This window comes from Oryzias melastigma, linkage group LG11 (genome assembly GCF_002922805.2).
Source record: "Oryzias melastigma strain HK-1 linkage group LG11, ASM292280v2, whole genome shotgun sequence".
Lineage (NCBI taxonomy): Eukaryota > Metazoa > Chordata > Actinopteri > Beloniformes > Adrianichthyidae > Oryzias > Oryzias melastigma.
In genome coordinates, this window is record NC_050522.1 from 4,567,133 (window position 1) to 4,589,860 (window position 22,728).

The 22,728-nt window shown below is 37.2% G+C and overlaps 1 protein-coding gene across 1 annotated transcript in view; it reads right to left on the reverse strand.

Moving 5' to 3' along the window:
- LOC112137567 (protein phosphatase 1 regulatory subunit 29) overlaps positions 1-22,728 on the reverse strand; it is a gene marked incomplete at its 5' end in the record, with an annotated part of 145,514 nt that overhangs the window by 66,398 nt on the left and 56,388 nt on the right. The window contains 1 exon segment of the mRNA XM_024259949.2: positions 17,089-17,157.

A 22,728-nucleotide genomic window follows, 5' to 3' on the forward strand; every position in this document is an offset into this window, starting at 1 on the left:
TTTTAATTTATTTATGTTTCTTCTTTGTGTGTATGTGTCATGATTGTCTCACGGTCTCTTATTCTGTGAAAAATTCAATAAACAGATTGTGGAAAAAAAAGAAAAGGTTAGTAAAGCAGCAGTGGGCAGGACAAGAAGAGGTGCAACTTTAAAAAAGCTGGAGCTAAAGCCTGTCGTGTAAAAATGATCAGAGTAGAGCTTTAAACAAATGAAAGTAGAAATAAAAAAGCAAGAAAGAAAGTGAAAGAAGAAGAAAAAAATATACAAATAAGGAGACTGATGGGAGAGACTAAAGTGGAAACATCATGATGAGAAAATTGAGGAATAACTGATGAATGTACGATATGGAGCAGAATTAGTGGCAAAAGGAGGAAAAATATACTGTAGAAACAGATAATAGGAAAAGCAGTCCAAATGGAGTTTTCGAATGAATGATTTACTTTATTTTAAAACAGTCTTATAACAGTATATTTTGATTCGATTAACAACTTCCCTCACACTAGGGCTGGGCGATATATCAATATTATCAATATATCGCCCTACCTCACACAGATCGATCTGATTGGATTGTAGGAATCGGTTATTCTATACACCCCTAAACTTGACCATAGAGGAGGAGAGGGTCTTGAAAGGAGAAGAAACAAGAGAAGGGATTAGGTGAGGATGGATTAAAAGATAAAACAATGCATGGTCCACTGAGTTGTTGAGGAAAATCAGTTTGCCGATATATTGCGATATTTCATTAGGAAATACTTGTATCAATTTAAAATGTTGACAAGATGATGTTCATTCTGTCGTGCTGTTTTATCATAATGAAATGTTTCTAAAAAGAATTTGTGTTTTTTCCCCCTTTTTTTAAAGCACCAGTTCAAGCATCTCTCAGGCACATGAACCGTTTAAAAATTATATTTAGCAATGTTGGAAAAAAGCTGATATGCATTTCCTTTTTCAGAGCCTTATTGGTTAAGGCACATTTATTCTTTTTTTTTTTCTTATTCTGAAAATATTTTGTTGTTGAAATCAGACAGTATTGAGTTTTCCCTTTAAAAACAAATGTCTTAATTTACCAAAGGAAAAGCACCATGAATTTGTGATTAAAAGCAACTTGTAGCCAATACGCTTAACACTGACCATTAAATAAATTGAATTTGACAATTTTATTGTAATGACAGATGTACTAGTCATACTCCAAGCCATACTCTACCAAGTCATACTCTTAAAAAAAAAATCAAAAAAATTGCTGTGGTGCAGTCACGGGATATGGGATATATCCCATGGCTATCATGAGACATGTATCGTGATGAGTATTGTATCGCCAGACTCTTGCCAATACACACCCCTTCTGAGTTCTGCCAACACGTGAAAAAAAATGAAGTTAAAATGGAAACAAAATGAGTGTCTAGATTCTAGACACTCATTTTGCTGACTTGCTGACTTTCTAGAGTCTAGAAAGTCAGCATCAGACAAGTGTGAGTAATTGTAATGAGATAAACGAGCGAAACAATGTCAGTTTACTTAAAAGAAAGAAGGATAGAGTCAGAAAGCAGATGGGTTTCACTAATGTCACTTCTGCGTTATACGCCTATAATGGGAGATGACAGGGAGAGGGGGCGGGCTGTGGCAGAAATTACAACTAGTGTGAAAAAGGGAAGTGATCAAATGAACCGGAGGGCAGTCAAACATCCTGACAGAGTGAGCAGAGGAGGGACAGGGGAGGAAGAGGTGATAAAAACACTGAAAGATTAGAGACTGAGCGAGGAGGTGTAAAGAACCTGCAGAGGAAATAAAGAGACGAAAAAAGGAAATGAGCTGGATCTTAGTGGAAGGGAGAGACAGAGGTTGATGAAGGTGTGAGTAATGTTTCTATACTGTCACACTAATGAGACAAAGGTTTTCTTAATGGATGCATCCTGCCTCTCCCAGCAACTTCTCTGTTAGCATAAACCTGGATTAATGGACACGTACACATCTCAGACATGCACAAAGGTAGGTGTGAATTGCTAAAAGGGAAATTGCAGGCACTCCTCTGTGCATAATGCATAAGACTAGAGAAAGAGCAAAGCTGCGTAATCAATATGGGATGATTTGAACAATTGCGGCTGTGCTGCAACATTTTCTAATAAATGACTAAGGTAATTTAAACAAAGCGCCAAAGTGGGATCGAGATTTACAAATGTTCATATCTAGAGAAGAAGGGGTTTATTGGAAGGAAATAGCATCGCCGTTACCTGAAACAGCTGAACTTGCATGGATGTGTATCTTTAGCTAAAAGATGAGTAGTGCACAAAAACAAATGGCCCCCAGGTTATTATTAATCACAGACAAATGGAATTTACAACTTTGACTCTTTTTGCTTTTCTCCTTTTTTCGTAAACAATTATATATATTTTTTTTATTTCAAAGTGTATTTGTCTCAGAGTATGTTTTTTATGCACATTCATATAAACTTTTTAAATGAAACTTTAAATTAGAATTTTAACTTAGTATGTAGCTCATTGCATCTTCTTTGTCTTCTTATAGTCTTACTTAATTTAAAGTACCAGTGCAATAGAGTTTGCATGGAACAATACGATTTACTTTTTCGAGTGCCTCCCCAGGAAGGGACACCTTCTGTTAGAGATAAAGTGGGACAAAGCTTGCTGGGCATTAAAACATACAGTTTTCTGAGCATATTCACTGTCATCTTTCTGGATTCAACTTACAAAAATCTGGAAAAAGTAGTGGGTATACCATCTTACCGCTTATGTTTGAGATCCTGTATCTTGGGAAAAGACCAGACAATCTTGTAGAATGTAAGAAAAAGTACATGTATACCATTCTGTTGATTGCTGGGAAAAAGAGTATTACAAGGAAATGGCTTACTGATGTTGTTCTTTCCTTTGATGACAAAGTGAATGTTGTTTAGGATGTCTACATACTGGAGAAATTGGCATACTTGATGAGAATTGATTCAGATTTGACAAACAATGGAAATCCTGGAGAGAATTTTTTACATCATTTAGACTAGACTTTAACTAAATCCTTAGTAACCACTGTATGTAAACCCTGTTGTATGGAATTGTGATGTTTTTGTTTATTACTTTACTTGAGCACATATTTTTTTATGTTATTTTTGTGTGTTTTACTCTACTTTAAAAGTTGGGGGGTTTTCTGTCCATGTTCAAAAAACAAGATAAAAAAACATGGATGTGTTAAGTTCAGTATCAATGTACAAAACATCCATCCATCTTCTTCCGCTCATCCGGGTCGTGGGGTAAGCTGTCTAAGCGAAGATGCCCAGACTTCCTTCTACCCGGCCACTTCCTCCAGTTCCTCGGGGGGAACCCTGAGGTGTTCCCAGGCCAACTAAGGCCCAACTATTTTTCTCTGGTCATCCCATCAGATTTAGTGGTGCCGACTCTCACCCCCGTTCCACAACCAGGATGGAAACCACACTGTTGTTCTTAGATATGAGGTTCGACTATCAGACGGCCTCTCCAGTACCCTGGCATGCACTTTCCCAGGTAAGCTTAGGACACGCTAGTTGGAACACTACCGGGGAACACCCTATTCCCAACAAAAACTTTTATGTAAATAAAAAAAGTCCCAATCCGATCCTTTTTTGGTGTATTTAAAGCATTCCCAGTGTCTTTTTTTAACTAAGACTGTGCTGTGTTTAGCCAAATTTTTTTAAAAATCTGTTTCGCTTTTAAGGACATAGTTATTGAAGAATGGCAGTAGTTCTTTAGAAGTTTGACTCTCAGTTGCAGGCTGAGAGTTGCCCCCCCGTTGCTGAGAGGTCTCTGTTTCCAAACTCTCCCTGTAGCTTACACCTCCAGCTTTATTACCGGCAGTACAAAAATGGCGAGCGATATCGGATCTAGCTCCATGAACTGATGGCCTTGCGGTGATGTAGGTCTGGAGCCTGTCTCAGCTGTCAGGTGGTGGGAGTGGGTTTGCATTCTGGGTAAGTCAGACATCCATCCACACTAGCTCTTAAAAGCCATTTAGAATCAACCTATGCCACATGAGCAACAACACTGACAAGAGTCAGCATTGTTTTCAGGTGAGTGCCGCAGCAGACACCAGCCGTGCATTAGATACAAGCTGCTGTGAGCACAGACACTCCTCACTGTAGATGAGAGCTATATTTAACTGAATGATATAGATGACAGGAGTTACATTGTCTGGAACATTCAAACTGCCAACAGCATCGACATCAGGAGATGCAGTCACTTACAGAAGGGTCTGAGTGCTCCTCTTTTTTCATTATGAAGTTCTCTATTGGAGTGGAAGTGTGCAGGTAAAGCAGACGGCAGCAGGATGTGAGCAATTTGTCCACCGGACAGAGGGAGCTGCAGTGTCAGGGAGTCCGTCAGACATTTTTATTTTTGCAGGGCAAGTTCTCCTCCTAAAACATGCATCATTTTTTTTATTTTTTTTTAATGAAAATAGGCAAAATAGCTTCATTTGTAATGAACAAATGTGAGATGAAATGAATGAAAGAGGGACAGAGTATGCGAATGACAAAGAATGGGTTGCGAGGGGGGGTGAGAGACAGTGGAAAAATAATAAAACAGGGGCGAGTGAAGAGATGATCTCTGAGTCATATTTAGCCACTGAACGACACAAGAAATGTCATGTGTGGATTAAATATTAAAATGCCAGGGGAGAAAAGAGATGAAGCCCTGCAATTCTTTCTCCCTCATTCTCTCCTATATTTTCCTCTCCCTCTCTTGGATGTTCATTTTTATCTAATAAAATACTGTTGCAAAAAAGAAAAAAAAAACCTGAAGGGTAAAGAGAAGATACAAAGTAAGTGTAGGAAAAAAATGTGCTGCTTCAATGTTTTATGGATCAGAGTCATTAGAAGCAGGAAAGATGCAGTCGATCACTGTGGGAAGATGTTTTATGGTAAGATAACTATCTGTTTTTGTACTGGAATCCTCATTCTCTCCTTTTTGCACATGCATACTACTTTTCTCTCCATTTCTGCTCCTAATCCTTTCTTGGTAACTTTAGAAATGTGATAAATTGGGGTTAAATCAAGGTGAAGTATGTTGTATTCTTAGAGCACTTACATGATAAGTAGTACAATCATGTACTGTATGTAAATTTAAATTTTATTTTATTTATTTTTACCTTTTTTTTTCACCCTCCAAGTGGAAGGATACAAAGTCCTCCGTTGCGAGAGTAAACCGCGTTGCGTTTTTTTTTCTCGTGGGTGCGCTCTGAAGCAACGGTAGGGGAACGGCAATTATTGGTGACATCATCAAAGAAAGTGATGACCAAATTATGAAATACTATTTTTTCCATAACTCTCCGTTTGTAGGGCTAAGTGAAGGGGAAGGGAGAAGGGAAGAATTCGGATAGGGTCAAAGTATACCTGGTCTTCCAATATTAAGCAAATCAAAGAGATAAAACTCAGATGCTAAAATCATTTGAATTCTTAGTTTTGTTGCTACAAATTCTAATAAGAAAATGCAAGGTTCCATTATTCTACTTTCTTATAAACCAATTATACTTTTGGCTCCCTGATGTTATGGCTCGCATACTTCACTACCCCCCCCTCAGAATAAAGACTCTAGAAATTAGAGGGAAATTGCTCCCAGGCTCATTATCAAGGAAGGCAATCATTTTCAGGTAGTTTGAACTCCACAGTGACCAATGTGAGCCATTCACTGACTTATCATGTGTGAAAGCTCAACGGTACATAATCTTGACAACTTTGGAAATGATTTTAACAGTGAGTTTCACTGTTTCAGTCGAGTCAGCGAAAAGAAAGGACCACGACTGATGCTTTTCTACAATAAAAGGAGCCAGGGATTTATCATTCATGTGTCCCTGCAGTTGGCAGAATGAGGATATGAAGATGAGTTAAGGGCAGTTTGCCAAAGTGCGCATCCATATGTGGTCTTGTCATGAGAGAGCTAAAGTGCTTTGGTATTTACTTTGTTGTCGAGACAGTTAAAGCTACGACCTGATTGATATAGAACTACAAATACCAACAAAAAGAAGACTGAGTATTGTGATGAATCATGTTTTTCTAACTATAGGAAACACTAGATTATAAGGCGAACAGTCAATAAATGGTCTATTTTTGAACTTGTGATATTTACAAGGTGCTTGGACTATGAGGCACATCAAGTGAGACAAAAGAGTCAGACAGAAGTTTGCACAACATAACTGTTCAGAGAAACTCTAAAACTTGTTTGGAACATTAGCATATTCACAACTTTGTTTATAACAGGTAATAAAACAGACTGGTGCCATCAAAAAATAGTTACTGTGACTACGTTAACTCACAACCTTGTTAAAAACGTGAAAACAAAGTCCAGGCGTGCTACACTTTAGTCACATTAGAATATTTACAATAACTCCTAACACTGTTTGTAACTTGTGAAAAAACATGCAGAGGTTTGCTTAATCAAATGTTACTGTAACTATGTGAACTCCCAACCTTGTTATTGACAAGTAAAAAAAAAAAAAGCATTATCCAATACAGTTACATGTTAGCCACGCTAGCATATTTACAACAACTTCTCACTTTGTATGCAAAACGCAAAAAAACGCAGTCCAATAAAGTTACATGTTAGCAATGCTAGCCCATTTACAATAACTTCTGACCTTTTAGTAACAAAAAAAAAACAAAAACCTATCCAACACAGTTACACGTTAGCAATGCTAGCCTATCTACAATAACTCCTAGCCTTGTTAGTGACATGTAAAAAAACACTCCTTAACACAGTTACATGTTAATCACGCTAGGGTATTTACTATTACTCCCAACCTTGTTAGCAAGACGTAAAAAACACAGTCCAACACAGTTACACATTAGCAATGCTAGCTTATCTACAATAACTCCCAACGTTGTTAGTAACACGAGAAAAAAAAAAACACTATTCGAAACAGTCACCTGTTAGCCATGCTAGCATATTTACATTTACTCCCAACCTTGTTAGTAGTACATAAAAAAAACAGTCTGACGCTGTTATATGTTGGCTATGCTACCTATACCAAAACTCATAACCTTGGTAACAACATGTAAAAAAACACTGCAGTCCAACACCGCTACGTGACAGCCACATTATCTTATTTGCAATAACTTCCAACCTTGTTAGCAATATTTAAAGAAAAAAAATCCAATACCACTATAGTTGCGTTAGCAAAGTCATAATAACTCGCAACTTTATTTGCAAAAAAAAAAAAAAAGGAGACATGTTGACAGAGCCCTGTTTGCCTCCCAAAATTGCTTCAACATCAGTAGTACAACCAGAATGAATCTATGTATAAGGTGCTCTACACTACACAGTGCACTGTTTAAGGGGAAAAAAATCATGATATTAAAGTGTACCTCATAGTGTAGAAAATATGTCAAATGTTCTTTCCAGGCTAAATACATTAGCTCATCACTTAAAGTGATAGAAACTGAACAAATTTCAGCACTTTAGGTATTGGAAAGCCAACCTTCTATTAGGCTTAAACACATTTTGTGAGCATTCAGGACTATAAACAGTTTTCAATGTTTTCTATAAAGTTTAAGCAATAAAGATTTGTTTTTAACATTTTCTATTTCTTTATTAACATCTAACTGACATCCAATTTTTGAACACTGTATCCTTACAAGCTTACCTTTTCTGTAAGTATTTCTAATACAGTAAATCTTAAAAAAAAAAGGGATTCCATGTATTTTGAACTTAGTTTAACACCCGTCCTTATCTCAGGTACACTCACAGGACAGTTTCTGAGGACCAGGATGATCATGAAGTGTAATCACTGTTGACATGTATGCTCCATTTAGCGTATGAAATAAACAGACACACTTCAAAGGCCAGATGCAGTCACACACGCTTCCTCAAGCAGACAATCGCTCACGCACACCGTCTGGTATGCTGTGGCCTACGAGCAGATGTGCACGCTCCACAGCAGTAAAAACTATAGAGAGAAAACTCTTGAGTATTGAAGCATAAACATGAACATTTGTGCACCGTAGGTACACTATCTCATCACACCCCATCACTCCACAGATCTCTAAATGGGTTTAAGATTTAGATGCAGAAATGAAACTGGAAGGTTTCCGTTTGACATATCTTTTTAGACTTCAACACAAGCACACAAGCAAGCGCTTGGAGAACCAGTGTATTTCTGCTACCTCGCAGCAGTGTTGTGTGGGATTCCGCACGAACTCTCTAGTCTAATCCAGTTAGGCGTGTAGCTGAGATTTCTTTGTAAGCAAACAAGTAACTTAAAACTGCCACAAACAGGCTGTTCTACCAGAGAGATTAGCCACTTTTTACCGTTTAGGGGATTTTGGGGGGGTATTGAACACTAAGCTCTAGCCTGAGGGAACTATTGCAACTCTGCTGAAAGTCTCTGTGAAAACTAGACACAGACATAAGAGAAAGTTATCAAAGAAAAAGAAAAGAAATCCTTTAAACCAAAAGTGGCTTTTGTAGAAGTACATTTTCCATTTGGAGGATTTTGTTCTAATATTTCAAACTTGTAGGAAATTCATTGTAATTTCCTTTTCGTGGATTTTTTTTTTTTCAATTTAACGGTAAATAGAACAATTACACAAAGTTTAAATGTCAAGAATCACTCAGTACTTCTGAGAAAGATTTCAGGTCGCTTTTTTCTCTTCCCACACCACAGATTCTACCCTGTTCTGATTCTCCTTTCGGCTACAGGATGACATTCAGTACCCCTGATGGGATAAATACTTGAACTGACATAAGGCTGGTGGGGCGCAGTGGTGGTACTGCAGCATAGTTAGTCATTTTTACTCTAACTGATTGCGAAACAGTTCTTTTCTTTGTCTATTTTGTCTGAAAATGTTTCACTGTGAAGACTAAAATTTTAAAAAAAGTTGTATTGTCTGTAGCACAACGTTAACAGTGCCCTCTACAACGCATGTTCAGGCTCCCACTTCCAATAAGAGGTGCATATAAATGGGAGAATGCTTGGTAATGCAAATATACAAGTACCGAGTAGGTCCAAAAAAAAAAAAAAGTATACCATGTATATACAGAGTAGTTCCCATGAAAAAGTACCATGTAAATAACCTGTAAGTACCCAGTACATGCAAAAAAAGTGTAATGTAAATGCCACTTAAATACTCAGTAATTACTGTACTGTAAAAGGAAGAGTAAATGTGCATGTTTGGGCTTCTGCATTCAAAGCTCTTGTGTTAACGTGTACCCACACAAGTTTTTAAAGAGTTTTTGGACTCCAAATAGGGTTGAAAGTTAAACCAGGTCAAACTGACCAACCAGAGATATGGATGGGTCATTCGTGGTGCAGTGATAGGGCGGTCAACTCCAGATTGGGAGATTGTAGGTTCGATTCCCGCCTTGCCCATCAAAGTGTCCTTGGACAAGACACTGAAGCCCACATTGCCTCTGGTAGAAGGTTGGTGCCAGTGTTTGGCAGCAGAGCCACCACCAGTGTGTGAATGTGTGTATGAATGAAAAATGCTTTGGGCCTTCAAGAAAGGTAGAAAAGTGCTATACAAGTTTACAACATTTAGTAGTAAATGGCTTTTTTTTTAATTCAATGACCAGACCTCAAGTGCCAACCATTTGAAAATTGATCATGGAGGAGAAATTAATAATTGCCGTTTGTGCCCGGAGAGAATTATAAGTCTTTCATTATCACTAAATAGCAGGATGGGAATGGGACATGGGAACCAGGGTTCATTTCCCAGGGGGTATGATGAGCTTACTTCATTGTGGGTCCTTAGGCAAGACCCTTCACACTACTGCTCGTCTACCGTGAAGCCACAAGGGGGCCTAAGTCTGGGTCTCCCTGTGCCTGTCCCCAGCCTGGATAAAACACAGGGATGTGTCAGGGAGGGCATCTGGAGTAAATATTTCTGAAAAACCAAATGTGCAGATCAGTATAATCTGGTTTGTTGTGGCGACATCTGGGGAGATGAGCCAAAACATGAACATCAATACTAATAAATAAATGAATGTGTTTTTAGCTTAGAACGATTTCTAGATTCTTAAACCAGCAGAGTATGTGTGTACTCATAAAAAAACAGATGTAAGCATGTATTTTGGTTTCCAAATATGCCAAACTTTTTTATGTGGTTATATTATTTTACACATTAGTGTTTCAAAAGCATAATTTGGTCAACGCATGACCTTGACAGATCCAGAATCTTAAAATGTGTTTTTGTCTTTAAATAATTATAATGTACCGCTCAGACTTTCAATTATTTCTAGCCTAAAAAACTCAAATGAAGACAATTCAGGATGATTTTTGAAAATAAAAAAACAAAAAGGGTGATGTTATTTGCACATATAAACATAAAAACTGATGGTCACACAAAATATGTGTGGAAAATTTGTTGCCAAAATTTAATCCCAGCCCTAACCTTAACCCTGCCCTAATAAGGTGCAAATAGTGACTTCCAAATAAACAAAAAAAGGTTTGAGTATTTTGGATTTTTTTTTTTTATTTCAGAGAAACCCAGATGGAAAGCCTTGTATTCTATGCAAGACAATATAACATACCTGCAAATATTCTGAGACATTTTTAAATATCCCTTATGAGTGCAGGTCATGGGCTGTGTCAGCCCAGTAATACACTTCCCCAAGGCTTCTACATCCATCTATTGTGTTATCAAAAAACCTGAGGGGTTCTTCAGAGGATGAGAGCACAACAACACAGCAAGCCCTCGTCCTTTCCCCCTTTTTTCTGTAGTAAAACTGTCATTAGTAAATTAGCAGTGTGGTTGATGGATAATGTAAAAGGCTAATCAATAACACTGCAATCTCTTCAGGTTACTGATGCATACAGTGCAGCACTTGCCAAGTTCCCTTCCATCTTTCTGCTCCTCCTCCTCACTGTATTTTTTATTAAGCCATTTTTCATTTTGCTGACTACATTATTGTTGTATCTTTTCCACAATGTCCCCACTCTGGTGCCGTCACCCCTAAGTATCTAAATCCAAAGAGTTTAGACTTGAGAATATTTTCTTTTATGAAACTGATAAAAAAGTACAGAAGATAAATGCACCGTTGGGCCAAATAAAGCATCTCGCTTCATATTCTCAGATGAACTGGATTTTCATGGAAACGCCTTTAAACACGACGAAGGCAGCAGCAAACGGCCCAAACAGCGAAGGACAAAAAGAAGGGAGATTAATGTGAAAAAATAAGAGAGGACTGAAATTCTGTTTTATAAACTAAAAGAAGATTTAAAGGGAATCGGACATCCTTTAACGTATAAATAAGTGTATATAAATAAAATAAAATAAAATGGATACACTTTTTTTCAATTAATAAAAATAAAATATAGAAAATATAGAAATGTCTATTCTATGATTATTTTCTGTGTGGATTTCCAACATCTCTTTGGTTAAAAGTTCAAACACACAGCCGGCCCATGCCTTCCCTGCACCCAGTCTGTGCCGCACGCTGGAGCTAAACGAGACACATATGCTTCACTAATTCACACTTACTATCGTTATAGAAGACGCTTTGATTTTTAGTTACATCATTTGATTATTTATGGGCAACTGTGATTGCATTGGTGCAGTTTATGACCCATTTAGGCTTTTTATCCGCTAAAAATGTGCTTTAGAAATACACTGCAGTACACCTGCCTCCATGCAGAGGGCGCTGGTTATCCCAAAGAATGTGACACTGCAGCTAAAGTATAATAGAATTATAATGTTTTAATATTGTTTAGCATAATTTTCGAAATGGAGGTTGAAGTGTCTAAACTCAGGAATTCGTTTAGACATGTCACTCAGAACTAGTGGCACACAGACTTCATTTATAAGTAACGGTAACAATAAAACAATTTTGGTGATTTTTTTTTTTAGGCAACAGTTTGCATATAAAAATTGTGAATAAGATACTCTGTAGGGTTCATGCATTTGTAAGTCTGACTCTTATGGAATCATGGTGCTGACTTGGATAATAATCATCAAAAAAATTGGGCTAGTTGTGTTTCAAATAAAAGCCGTACATGATCTGTAACACGGTTTGAGTAGCTGATACCAAAGCAGAATCTTGCACCAAAGATTCTTTCCATTAGTCCATTGTAGTTCCTCATGACACTGTTTTTGGCAAACTAATTTCTACTTTTGACATTGTTGTATTCTTCTCCTTTTAAAACTGTAAACACTGCTCATCAACAATACAAGAGCAGTAGCTTTTATTTTGAAAGTGTTTCTTGTCTGTTCACAAATATCTTTTGTGTCACTGAGTAATTATTCACCTGCATCATCATCAGTTTTTGCCAGATAGTTGCACGCCTAGCATGCCATGTGTCACAGTCTGCCTGTGTTCTGACCTTGTTTCTGTTTTTGACCTTAATTTTTGGACTGCTTCCCCAGCTTGCAATTCTAACCCTTTTTTTTCTACATAACTAAGTACCTTTAGGATTTCAGACCACAGATGTCTGTCCGAGGATGTGGATGGATTTATTGTGCATGATGTTAGATATGCAAGTTTCAACTGGTAAAAATGGGCCTGATCTTTGGAAGAAGAAAACAATGTTCATTAATACTTTTGCTCCACGAGTTCACCAAGCAACCATCATATTTTGTGTGGGCTATCTGCTTCCCCATACAGGTTTGACCATTTTTTGCCCGTAGACAGCCCTGTATCTACCCATAGGGGCATTTATGACTGAGGCTTTAATTGGTTTCCCATTTAAATACCACAATGTAAAACTTGACAAATTTACATCAAATGACCCAAAGTAGTAATCTGCATCCTCTAAGTCTGCAGCTGTTGCCCTGGTAACGAAGCAGGCAAATGGTTGACAGGTATATGTTTGGTGAGCACAAGTTTTTAATGAGTGGGGCAGAAATTCACTGCTTCAGGTGAAACCTGCATGTTATTCTAATACATGGTAGCTTCCACCCCAGAATGCAGTCAGGAAGTCGTGCTGATTTCATGGATTTTCAGTAGAGACCAGCTGGGATCAGCTTTGCCGACAGGCTACATATCATTACCGTGTGTTTCACTGGAACTGACAGCAAATGTATTCTTTTTTTCTTTTGAAGTAAAAAAGAGTTGACATTTTTTGTGGTATAATTTAAATCTTGTTTATTCTTCCTGCTAGCAGTAGATGTAAACCGAATATGTAAGCTGACTTGAAGTGGTTATTTAGGAGGAGACAGTAAAATGATGAAACTTTACAACTTGTAGCTTAGTACAACATCTTCAATCTGTTTCAGCGCCATTCTATTTCCTTCTGTCCTTGATTTATTGTCTCATTCTGTCATGTGCTCCATGCTTTATTTTTGACTTAACATGTTCCCACTCTGCTTTTTTGATTGTTCTTGTCCTATTCTTCATAGAAGCTTGTGTTTTCTAGCTGTTTTTCCAACTTTTTTTAACATTCGGTTCAGAGAATTCCTGAAGTTTCTTGGAGAGAAGAAAGAAAGGCTCAGCAGGACATGCGGTTTCATCCTTGGCCTGTCTCTTTGTGCTCAGCGCAAACCTGCAAATTTGACAGTCACACAGTCAGTGTGAACAGCAGTTCGATAACGCTGACTTTATGTCTTTGATTGACATTTCTGAGAGCCGTTAGCCTTCAATGCTGCAGAACTTAACTGATGAAAAGCTTTCAAACTTCAAGAGCAAAGGCAGTAATTGGCTGTGTTTAATGCGTCAGTCGTGAGACTGGTTAGACACTTTTTGTAGTAAACTTTAATTAGCACCAATTGACTTTTCATTTAATAATGTATAATTAATCACAAAAAAGCAAATGGACAGCTCAGTGGACGTTGCAGGCTACATTCATATAATCAGCATGTTCATGCTGTCCCTTTATTGTCTTTTTTTCTGTTCTCACAGAGAACTGAAACCCAATAAATGTCCTAAAATTTGTTTTTCTTCATATGGGCATTTTCATTTTTGTCTTTCCTGTTCACAATTAGCAGATGACACCATGTTCTGTTAGTACAACAACTGTTATGATCACCTTTTTTCTTATAACTAAGAATCTATTCAGTTAAATTGTTCACGTGTTTTTTAAGAGCTTTTTCCCTGCTATACTATTTCAGTACCTTTCATTTTCTTACTTTGTTTGCTATCTTTCACTAAAAGTTACTAGTGCTTTTTTATTCTTGATTATAATTTTTTTGCGGAAAGTATTTTACCTGTTTAATCCTTCACTCACCAAAAATACATAAGAATCGTTGAGCAAACTGTGTAGAGTGAATCAACTCTTGTAGTAATTTAAAAGAAAAAAAGGGACAAAGTTGATTAAACTTATAAATCGATAGATAGAAATCCACATTCAAAATAAATACATTGTTGAGACATTTCTCTTTGTGTAAAAATGACTGCATGTGATCAGTTACCCAAGATATTTTCAAATACGCACAAATCAACGGTTTGATAGTTTAGTGGCTCCAGATCCACATGTGACTCTATTATGTTTCAGTTGTTTTGGTCTAGTTTAGTTTTAATCACACTCGTACTTTTCATACTGAAAAAGACACAAAAGTAACATTGTTGTAAGACTTCCCAAATTAGCTTTGCTCTTAGCATTAGTAAGCATTATGTAATTTATATTTAATACAAAACATTGAAAATACAAGTATTTTATTCATTCTAGGCTTTTACTTAGCAATTGCTGATCTTTTGTCTCTAAATCTCACTATTTACTTTTTTGATTGTCTTCTCTATATCAGTTTTAAACACCAGCATTTTTTAGAGAAATATGGGATATGAACATCTGTGTGGTTGAACGAAGAGAGTTGAGACAGAAGGGATTGTTTATAATTAAAAAGAAAAATGCAGACTTAATCAACTCTTACAGTAAAGATGGAAAAGACGACAGATGTGGAAGGGTGGGCGGATGAAGTCAAAAGCACAAAAACAAGGTGTAAAAAAGTTTTAAATTCTGAAACTGACAAAAGATGAAGGATTGATAGCAAAAACAGTATTTAAAGATTAAGATCCAAAACAAAAACTTTTAAGAAACTATTTCAATTTCTTTCATTATTTTTATAATTTTTACAAACAATGATATATAGTCTACCTCATTTATATGATCGTATACTTATACTTTAGTTGCATAAAAGTCTTAGGGTGGCATATTACATCTTCTGTGTAAAGCCGTTTCTTTTTTGACCAGATGATTCAACATTTGGTTTTTCTATTACATCAATGTTGGATATTCCTACAAAAGCTAGAGGCACCCCTAAGAGTTAAAAATAGAGGATTGGTCATTTTAGTTGCATGAAAATTTGATTGCATAAATATTTGCATTCATGTTACACTATGCTAACACCTTTGAGTAAAGAACCATTTGAAAAAAATCTGCCACTTCTACTGAATTTCTTGGCGACTCAAATTTTTTTAAGTTAAAGGGGAGGTGTGGCTTGGATCTGTGATTGACGGTTAAGAGTGAGGTTAGCTCAAGCTAACATAGTTACTCTGCATCTCTTTGGTAATGGAGACTAATACAGAGCAAAATGATGCCAGTATCTCCACAGAACTTTCTGTGGAGGTTGAAGATTTCTCCAGAGACAGACACTTCTGGTCCACACCAAAGAGGACCCTTGTTTAAGAGTGGTAATGCATCCTTAGCTAATAAAGGCTAACATATTATGCTAAGACGCACGAGTGAAACGTTCATTTCAGATCCCATCACCAGGAGTTCTCAGTCACTGTTCCCTAACTTCCAAGTTCACCAGAAAATTATGCAAGCCAGTAGATTTTGGACAACTAAAGGCAATAGCTACACCTACGAGCCATGCTAAAGCTAACACAATAACTTGGGCTTTTATTTTTGAGCTGCAGAGCATAATGGCGTGAAATTCTGAAATGATGTGGGATTTACGCCAGTTGACCAATCGCAAAATTCTACTGTAATACATCATTTCAACCTATAGGGGGCAGCACACAGACAGTTTTAGACTATAATTTCAGGATTTAAAATTGTTTATTTTAAATTGTCAAAAATGTGGCAAGGACCAACAGGCAGCACTTTTAAAGCCTCATTTATAGAGGTAAACACCCCAAAAAAGTTGATTTAGTGTTTAGTTACCCTTTAAAACAGATAATAATGAAACAATTTAAAACTTGTTAATAAATATCCAGTAAAAAAAAAAAAAAAACGAAAAATTGCTTTTCTTTAAATAAATACATGTTTTATTAGTAAAAAGTTAACCAAAATTTAAATATTTGTAAATGTTATTCCTTCCTGACATTCCACCTGATTTAAATTTATTGTTTGGCTACGACCTTCTCAGAAATATGCAGTAACTATAATATCAATTTTAGCAATGAGTTGGATGAACCTAACTTTATAAAAATACATTGATTTACCCTCAACCAAATGTTATAAACTGATCGTGCTCAAGATATTTAGACATGAAAACTAGTCAGCTTTAATTTGTTAACCCTTATATTGTGTTCAGATTAAAATAAACCTATTTTTATTTGAAAATGGGTCCATTTTGACCTGAACACAACATAAGGGTTAAATTAATTGAGTTAATAAACTACACATAGAGTGCTTGTTGACTACAGCAGTGGTATTAACCGAGTACGAACACTCTTCTGGTTTCATTAAAAACACCAACTTCTGTACTGTCAGGTTTTTAATATATGACATTAAACCTTGTGAGATGAACTCCATTTTTATTAGATTTATAGTTAACCAACTAAATTATATTTTCACATTTCGCAATAACGCTCAAAGAGTAACGCGGCATTGCACCTGACATTCAAACTGTGTGAGCTGCTGCAGTAAAAACCGCGTTCATGACATGTGGATCCGACCCTGTCGAAAAAACAGGCCAATTAGCAGTCTCAAGTGTCACCGATATGAGACTTGTGACATAGAAATGTGTTTGTGCAGTTCTGCTTGCCAAAACATGACAAAACTGTCCCCATACTTTTTTGAACCCATCCTCTTTGGCTTAAGTAAATGAAGTAGCAGCTCTCAAGATTAGTGAATTAATTACAGACTCAGTCCAAAGGTCAATTAGAAGACAGAAAAGTGGAGATATTGTCTTAATAAAGTAGCTTTTTTTAACTTATTCCAATTTATTTTGAAAGAAAAACTACATCAATAAAAAAGGGAAATTCCCAAGTGTTTGTCAGTGAGTATCCACATTCATACACTTACCTGTGTACAGACATGCACCTGGGTTTGGTAACGCCGCAGCAGACCACCACAGTCCTACCCAAAGAGCACCTGCAGTAAGAACAGCAAAGTCAGTATTTAAACTAGAAAGAAAAATAGCTAATAGTTTTGACTCATTGAAGTTCTGTCCATTCGTGTTTCAAAGGTTAATTCAAAGAGCCAGACAGGATTTTACATGCACACACTTCAGTGATTTAATTCTCCATTTTTCCTCGAAAGGCAGGGCGACTGCAGGGAGGAAATGGATGACAGAGTGCCAGCCGTCCTCCATCGGGGTTATTTGAGGTGGCAGCTGCAAAGGCCACAGGAATGGATAGAATGGAAAATGTTCTAAAACTCCTATCTGTCATCACAAACTTTTGTCTTTGGACAACAGTCCAATCACACAAGTGGAGCCTGTTACAGCCTTTGAAACCAGAGATGTCGCAGGAGATACTTAAATAATGACCAAGACTGCCGTCAATCAGCCAATACTAACAATGGATATGATTAAACAGTTGAAGAGTTACAATAGTTGAAAGAATGTTTACACCAGAACTAAGGTTCTGATGTAAAAGGGTTACTATGATACTAATCGCATTACTAATAATCATTTTAGTTTTGACACATTGTATTCATGTTTTATGATCATAAACTCAACTTCTTGTATGAGCATACCTGCTGGAAATTCATATTTATAAAGAGGGTGTAGATGTCACAATATAACACAAATACATGTAAGATGTTTGGAAATGTTCACATAACGTAATAACCCTGTGAGTTTGGCACTTTGCAGTAGGACTGGGTGATACATTACCGACTGAGCACAAATGTTGGGTGCATGGGGTATATACGTGATTTGCAACTACCCATAGGATGTCCACACAAACTACTCTCTATATAATTTCCTTATTTCTATCAGTCTATCATGGAGCATGTAACCGGCGTATGAGAAAGAAAAAAAATCAAACACACCTGCATGCCAGCCAGCAAGGCCAAGTGGGGCTGATATGGTTTAAAAGTGGGCAGAAAATGTGGGCAACAATTGGGTTTGACCGCAGTTTCTGTGGTGGCCCCTTTTTGCCCACATTGGCTTACGTGGGAACTCAGTGGGTTGGCTCACGACGCTAGTCAGCCTCCCGGTGGATGGCGTTGAATGCTAACAAGATCCACTGTAGTAAATTAGGAAGCTCCAGTTTACCAGTTTACCAAGCTCTAGTAAACTCCACTGTAGTAAGTTACCAAGCTCCACTGTAGTAAAGTACACTGTAGCAAGCTCCGCTTTAGTGAGCTCCAGTGAATCAAGCAAGCTAGCTACATTGTAGCAAACTAGCAAGCTTTGCTGTAGCGAGCTTGCAAGCTTTGGTTTATCAAGTTAGTAAGCTCCGCTGTAGCAGGCTCCATTGTATTGAGCTCTGTTGTAGTGAGCTAGTAAGCTCCGCTCCACTTTTGCCATCCAGCAAACTCCACTGTCCACTGTGTGGCTGGCGAGCGTAGCGCGTCTACCCACTGAGTGCTCCCGTAAGCCATTGTGGGTAAAACACCGGTGGTGCCACCACAGAAACTGTGCACAAACCCAATTGGGGCTCACGTTTTCTGCCCACTTTGAAACCATGTGGGGCCCACCAGGTCTTACTGGCTGGGATCTTATCTACTTCACCCTTACCTGTTGAGTGTTCGCTACGATCTGTTGCCCGCTGCATGCACATAGAGGTAAAACGTACATGAATATTTATTTGCCACTTGCTTGGCCCGTACAGATTTGCCATTTTTTTTACCCACAGACAGACCCTACTCACTCATGAGGGCAGTTGTGACTCCGGTGTACGACATAGAGTTGTTTATTAGTTTCTTTGGTAGTGGTAAAAGATAAATTAAACAACGGGTTGACATCATTTTTGATATATAGATTGGACTGTGGTTGAGGTGTACAGTTCTTGCTAGTGACCATTGTGCAGACCCTACTGTGCTCTTTGCTAATGAAATGCTGGACAAACACAAACTAGCAAAAAGGTTTGGCTCACATTTGCCATCCAATGTACAACTGCCTGTCTGCTCAGGTGAGTTGAGTGAATCTAAATCCAGATGATTCATTTGTTAAAAATAACAGTTCTCCTCATTTCAGACTTTATAAATGGTCACAAATGAACATTTAAATGTAATTGAAATGGAGGTGAGTCAAAACTTCAGCATCTTTGAAAAAGTTTACCTAACATCCAATACCAGCTACTCAAAGTCCTACTCTATTGATTCTGAAGAGCAGCTGCTGCACAGAGCAAATGCTTTGGCACTCTTTCCTTCTAAACTCCTCTTTTCATCTTAGAGATCATTTCAAGTACAGCCCTAAGTGTTGTCTCCTTCAGTGAAACTGTCCTCAAAGTGGATGCAGTGTAGATATCCTCACACTGAGTGCTGCCTAAGTGGGCAGGGGCCACGTCCTCCATGAGATCAAATAAAGTCAACACTATGGTGTCATGTCACTGTGAGGATTCAGCAACTGAGCTTGGTCTGACCTGCTGATACCACCACCCGACAAGAAGAACATACACACAACGATAGCAAACTGCACTGGAGAGGTCAGATTTTTACCTTTAGGAAAAGATAAGATATCCCTTCTCTTTAAAACAACGCCAAGTGGATGACAAATGTTAATGTAGTGATCATTAAAAGCCAAGTCTCAAATCTAAAATTACTTCTATGAATTTATTTTATTTATCTACTTTTGTCGTCTGTACAGGTTTTTCTTATGTAATTCATGTTCAGTTTAATTCAGACTGTATTCAGACTGTGCTGAGTCTTGCATTTGGTCTGTATTCAAACTGCCTTTGGGAACAAAATCATGTGACTAAGGATCTCTTCAGTCATTGGCCAGGAATTACAAGAGCGGGGCAAAGCAACAAGAGAACAATGGAAGTTCTATGCTTTCCAATCCTTGTCGGGATGGTTCACTTATTCAAACTTTATTTTTTTACTCACCAATTTCTAACGTCCGTATCAAGATGAATACTTTCTATGATATGGTGGAGACATGCTCTAAGGCGGTACTGAGGAGACAGTGACTAAGGAGGTGCGCTGTTAAGTGTTCATGAAATATAGATTGTTGGAAAAACAGTGTAAAAGGCAATGTATATCACGTTAAAACTTTTTTTTAATGAGCATACGTTCATTTGACCACATTTCAATGAGTTTTTGTGTCTCATTGTAGCTTCTCTACTCTTTTTACAACTTAAAATGGTCATTTTGGTTCAGTTGTTCCACTCCGAGCTCAGGGCCTATTCAGACTGAAGAAACTCAGAGTAAACTGAGCTCAGTCTGGTTGGAAACAAACCCAGACCACCTTAAGAAAAGGGTCCAAGAGCGGTTCCTGGTTCTGGGACAGGGTGTCCTTGGGTGAACTTTAAGTGAACCAAATGTTTCCAGTCTGAATACACCCTGAAAGACGACTGCCTATGACTGGAGGGTTATTTTTCTTAAACTCGCTGAATAAACCTTCAGCAACACTGCAAAAAATGATTCTTAAAAAGTTAAAAATATTATTCTTTCAAGGAAAAATTGTGTTCTTTTTTTCTCCAAGAAAAATAATCTTATCAAGAAATCTCTTAAGTAGCAAAATAATCTTAGTTCATTAAAAAAAAAAGTCCAAGTCCCTAGAATTTTCCCCAGCTCTCCAAAGAAAGAACCCATTTTTCATTTGTATTGATCAAACTTCTGCAAACAAAATGCTGCAAACAAGACACAGAAAAACAACATGTACATTTACAGTTTGAAATGCATTGATCAATGGGCCCAAATATGAAAAGAAAAGCAGAAATACAGATATAATAACAATAATATTACATTTTATTTAAAGAGCCTTTCAAACCACTCAAGGACACTTTAAAGTAAAACAGCATTAAAATAATGAAATAGTACCCAATAAAGCAAGGCACAATAAAATCAACAGACAGAAAATTGGGTACTGGGTCAGAGTGCAGATCTGTCTCTTTCTGCTGCAGGCGAGCTCCATCATGCACAGTGCTCCTCAAACTGGAAGATGCCAAACTCAGTGTCAGAAAAGAAAGAAAACATTTGTTTCTGTGTCAGCCCAGCTTCACATGGAGCTGTGATGATAAGCAGATGATCCAGCTCATCAGGAGAGGAATCCTCCTGGCACTGAGAAGAAGGGTGAAGAGTTGAGGCAAGTTCAAAATGTTGTGGAACAGAAAAAAAGCATGTTTAACCACAAAAACTGTTTTTCTTCTTCTTCATTTCCTATAAATGTAAACATTTTTCAGGTAATTGATTTGAATTTGATAATGAGACAATGCTTTCTTTCTATGCTTAATTTTTTTTTAAAGAAAATCGAATTAACTGAATTCTTGACTTATAATTCTTTGAAAGCTGTGAATTTTTTAAATCTATTTGTTTTAAATAAAAACATGAAAACTCTGTGCTTATTTTTATCAAGTTCCTCTGAACGACCATTTAAGGTTCTCTTTCTACAGCGCATCCACTTAACATGAGACCTCACGTGGATGTGCAGATTCAAAGCCTCGGAAACCAGTTCTGGACGTCTATATTACAGACAAACTATGTCCAATTTTTTTGACGTCTAAAAACAACCTCAATGTTAATTTCAGTTCACCATTTTAACCTCAGATTGACATAATTATTAGATGTCACATGGAGGTGCAGATCCAGTCTACCACTTGAAGACAGGCTAAGGATAATCAGTCAGTTATAAGTTCAATGTGAAACCCCGTACTTTTATCGAGCCAATTTATAACTTAGAAATAAACAAAAAAAAAGATATCAAAGCAAGAGTGGTTATTCTGACAAATAGAATGACAGAGTTATAGCTGTTTATTCCTCAGTAGAAGACTACAGGATTTTGGCTTCTTGGGACCATTGTGCATATCCTAATAGTAACTGACACAGGTACCAAATAATAGAAGATAATAATGAGAAAAAGTACTTTACACACAGTTTTGATCACATACAACAAAGCTAATTATTATTATTTAATATTAACTTCAAAGGTGCTTTGAAATTGACCATCATCGTCACATTTCTTGTGTTTATTCTTTATTCAGCATCCATCAGAGAGTGATTTCACAAAATGCTGCTTCCTGTGTAATCCTCTGTGTCAGCTAAGTTTCATAAGATGAGGCAAAGCAGCTCTTAAGAAGCTGTTTGGCTGAGCAGCGATACTTCTTCTAGGTGAAGCTTTATAGTCCAGCTGTTTAAAGAAAAGAGTTCTGTGACAACCTGTTCTGGATGAAGAAGAATCTGTACAGGCACATGGTCTGTCTGTGGATCTAAAGCATGATTTTAAATAACCAAATTATAAAAGTCCAACCAGCACAAACATTTCTTCACCCCTGTGCAGTTATGAGACTGTGGGGATTCTAAATGTTTGTTCTGACACTATGTGGGTACAGTTTTTTACTGTATTGTGTTTTTAGCCAAATCTAAAATAATCCATGTTGGTAAAGAAAAAAAAAAAAACTGTTTGAAATCATTAAAAAAAAAGGTTTTCAGTGGATGCGTGTATCAAAAAGTAAAAAGTGACACCCAAACTACAGAATGCAGAAAACAGTGGAGACGTGCAGCGAAAACCAATACATGGAAAAGAAAAGAATTCAACAAAGATCACATGGTCCA